The sequence below is a fragment of the Balaenoptera musculus genome, chromosome 13, assembly GCF_009873245.2.
Source record: "Balaenoptera musculus isolate JJ_BM4_2016_0621 chromosome 13, mBalMus1.pri.v3, whole genome shotgun sequence".
Taxonomy (NCBI): Eukaryota; Metazoa; Chordata; class Mammalia; order Artiodactyla; family Balaenopteridae; genus Balaenoptera; species Balaenoptera musculus.
In genome coordinates this window covers 12,004,062-12,008,189 of record NC_045797.1, presented here as the reverse complement: position 1 = coordinate 12,008,189, position 4,128 = coordinate 12,004,062, and positions in this window count along the sequence as shown.

The following is a 4,128-nucleotide window of genomic DNA, read 5'->3' as shown; positions in this document are numbered from 1 at the left end:
CACACAGCAACGAAGACCCAACGCAGCCAAAAATAAATAAATAAAAAAATTTTTAAAAAAGATAGCATTGCACATGTTATTGCAATGACTAAATTTTAAAACACAATCCAAGTGTGGTGAGGATGTGGAGGAACTGGACCTCTCACACTGCTGATGAGAATGCAACATGGTACAACTACTCTGGAAAATATTTTGGCAGTTTGTTTAAAAGTAAACATATGCTTACTACCCCTAGGTATTTATTCAAGAGAAATGACAGCATATGTGCACACAAAGTGTTATACACCAATGCTCACAGCAGCTTTATTTGTAATAGCCAAGAGCTAAAAACAACCCAAATGTCCATCAACTGACAAATGAATAAACAAACTGTGGTATAGGCAAACAATGGAATACTACCCAGCAGTATGAAGGGATGAACTACAAATGACATGGATGGATCTCAGAAAGAATGATGCTGCATGAAAGAACTCAGACACAAAAGAGCACATTTTTTTCATTTACACAGAACTTTAGGTAATGCAAGCTGATCTATGGTGACAGAAAGCAGGTCAGTGCCAGGGATAGGTGGGCTGGGGGGCCCAGGCTGTAAGGCAGGAACGAGGGAGCACAAAGGGCATTAGGAAAGTTTTAGAGGTGTTGGATAGGTGTTCACATGAATACATGTGTCAAGCTTATTAAAATTTATGCTAAATATGTGTATGTCACTTCTACCGCAAGAAAGCTGTTAAAAAATAATAGATGTGTACACACATCACCTCATTTTCCCTAATGTTAACAACTTATATATCCATAGTGCAATTTTCAAAACCAGGAAATTAACATTGATACAATACTATTAACTATACTGTAGACCTCATTCAAACTTCGCCAGTTTTCCTCCTAATGTTCTTTTTCTGTTCCAGGATCTAATCCAGGATTCCACATTGTATTTAATGGTCTCTCCTTAAGATTTTCCAATCTGTGGCAGTTCTTCATTCTTTGTCTTCTATGACCCTGATACTATGATAAGTCTTGGTCAGTTATTTTGCAGTCAGTTATTTAGTACTTTCATATCTATTAATTTGGGTTTGTCAGATTGTTTTGTCATGATTAGATTAGATTGAGGTTATGCATTTTTTGGCAAGAATATCACAGAAGTGATGTGGCCTTCTTTATGCATTCTATCATGATGTTGATCTATCTTATTACTAGTGATTTTAAACTTTATCATTTAGTTGAGTTGCTAACTAACCGATAGATTTCTCCACTATTTTTCCTTTTGTAATTCATAAGTGTCTTGGAGTAATTTCTGTAACTGTTCTGTTTCTCTTCAAACTTTCATCCATTTATCCATTAGTGTATCTTGCCTGTAAGAATTGTTACTATGATGTTTGCCTAATAATTTTTTAAATTTCTCTCATTTCTTCTACGTATATAAACTGGAATTCTTCTGTACAGAAATAATATCATTTCTCCCTCATTTATTTATTCAATTATATGTATATATTCAATGATTTATACTGGATATTTATTTCATTCTATGGCTTATAATCCAATACTGTCATTATTTTACTGTTTAATTCATTCCAGTTTTGGTCATCAGGAGCTCCCTCCAATCAGCTCCTGTGTCCTTTTGAAAATGTCTCCATTTATTTAAGGCACCCACTTATTTTTCAGACTCATCTTGTATTTTTCCAGCCTGAGCCCTGGAATTAACTTCTTCCCCCAAAGAACCCTGGTTTCCTTTACTGAAGGATAAGAGCATTTAGAAACCAAGATCTGGGCTTTAAATATACTCACTACTGCTGTGTCATTACTCCTTGGGGCTCTCAGGAGACAGAGCTAAGAAATATATGTATGTATCCTAATCCATGGGCACACATACATTGACTATTCATTTCTATGTCTCTGAATGCATATATATATATATATACATATATATATATATATATATCTCATATTCATATCTCCAAGTCCAATCCAACCCCACAGGCTCTTTCTTATCTTCTCCTTTCCTTATTTGCAGCTTCTTTCTCCAACAATGAGAATCCTGGTTCTCATTACCCACAATATATCCACTTATTTTCAGCCCTATACACGTGAAGGAATTGCAAATTTAACCTGTAACCATATGGGAAACAGATTACTAGAAGGAAGCATTTTTATTTAGTTCTTACCGTTTTTATCCTGACCCTCTCCTGGAAAAATATTGTTCTCTAGAGTTACTTAGGTTAGTTTTTTTCTTCCCCATCCCCTTCAGTGTTATTCATTTGTAATCGTATTCGTTTTCTACTGCTGCGTTACAAATTACCACCAATTTAGCTGCTGAAAACAACACCCATTTATCATCTCACAGTGTCTGTGGGTCAGGAGTCTGGGCCTGGGGTAGCTGGTCTGCTGCTGTGGGGCTTATCTGGCTGGGTGAGCCGGATGACCCAGGTGTCAGGTGGGCCCCAATCTCATCTGAGGCTCAGGTCCCCTTCCAAGCTCACTGGTTGCTGGCAGTATTCAGTTCTCTGGGATTAGAGAACTGAGGCCCTGAGATATGGCCCTCTCCACAATGTGGCAATTTGCTTCTTCAAGGCTAACAGGAGAGTGTCTCTGCTGCTTCAAATCTGTCTCATCAAGAAGGACCCACTCGCCCTTTTAAGGGCTCATCTGCTTTGGTCAAGCCAGCCCAAGATAATCCTCCTTTGATTAACTCAAGCCAATGATTAGGGACCTTAATTACATCAACAAACCCCTTTTCCCTATAATATAACATAATCACAGGCTGCCATCCCATCCTATTCACAGGTCGCACCCACACTCAAGGGGAGGCCATTGCACGGGGTGTGTACACCAGGGGATGAGAGCCTTGCGGGTGATCTTAGAATTCTGACAACTTCAGTGATTAGTTAGGTTCATTTGTTAGTTTTCATATTTTATTTTGGGATTTCCCCACATTCTGGTTAATTTTGACATGTGTATTTTTTAATATCTTCTTTCTTACATGAAGAGTATGTTACAGATATTGTTGTGCACTTTGATTATTTTACTTAGTATATCATGGAGATCACACATATCATTTCATAGAGATTTTCCTTACTTTTTTATATGGAGTTGTATAATAACTCCATTGTGTGTATGAATGCACCATAATTTATTCAACCACTGTTGTATGAATGCACATTTAGGTTGTTTCCAATATTTGAAATTATAAACAATGCTGCAGTAAATAACCTTGCGCATAGGTACTTTCATATTGTTGGAGGTGGTAGATTCTTTGTAGTGAGATTGCTGGTTGAAATATATTATATATTACATGTTGGATCTATTGAAATATAATTAGGTTATTAGCCCTTTGTAGTGTATGTTAGGTTATGTTATTAATCCAAAACACATACACTATTAAGTGATGAAAGCAAAGTGTATGGTGCAGAGTTATATCATTAGGTTTATAAACATTGAATATATTATACGTTAAGGTTAGTAGCTCTTTGTCTGTCATATATATTGCAAAAATCTTTTCCCAGCTTACTGTATGTCTTTTGACATTTTAGGTGGTGTTTTTTTTTGCCATGGAAATTTGAAAATTTTATGTAGTTTAATTTATCAACTTATTCTTTTATTGACTTTTGGTTTTGAGTCATAGTTACAAAGGTTTTCTCACACCAAGATTAAAGAAGAATTCACTCACATTTTCTTCTAGTACTTGTATAGTTTTGATTTTATATTCAGATTGCCTAATCTACTCAGAGTTCAGTCTTGTGTATGGCTTAAGATAGGAATCTCACTTTATATTTTTCCAGATGTCCACTCAGTTGTCCCAGCACTATTTATTTATGTATTTATTATTTTTTTGGTCATGCAGCTTGTGGGATCTCAGTGCTCTGACCAGGGATTGAACCCAGGCCGCAGCAGTGAAAGTGCCGAATCCTAATCACTAGACCACCAGGGAACTCCCCCAGCACTATTTATTATAAAGTCTATCTTTACCAAAATAATTTGAGATGCTACCTTTATCTTTTCATGCGGGCTAATTAAAAAAAACCTGAATACAATACATAATGTATGCAAATTATAGTATTGTCTCCTTCCAGAGAGAATTTAATTTTATTCTGATGGGCAGTTAAAGTAGGGAGAGGTCACTCTTCTCCAATCAAA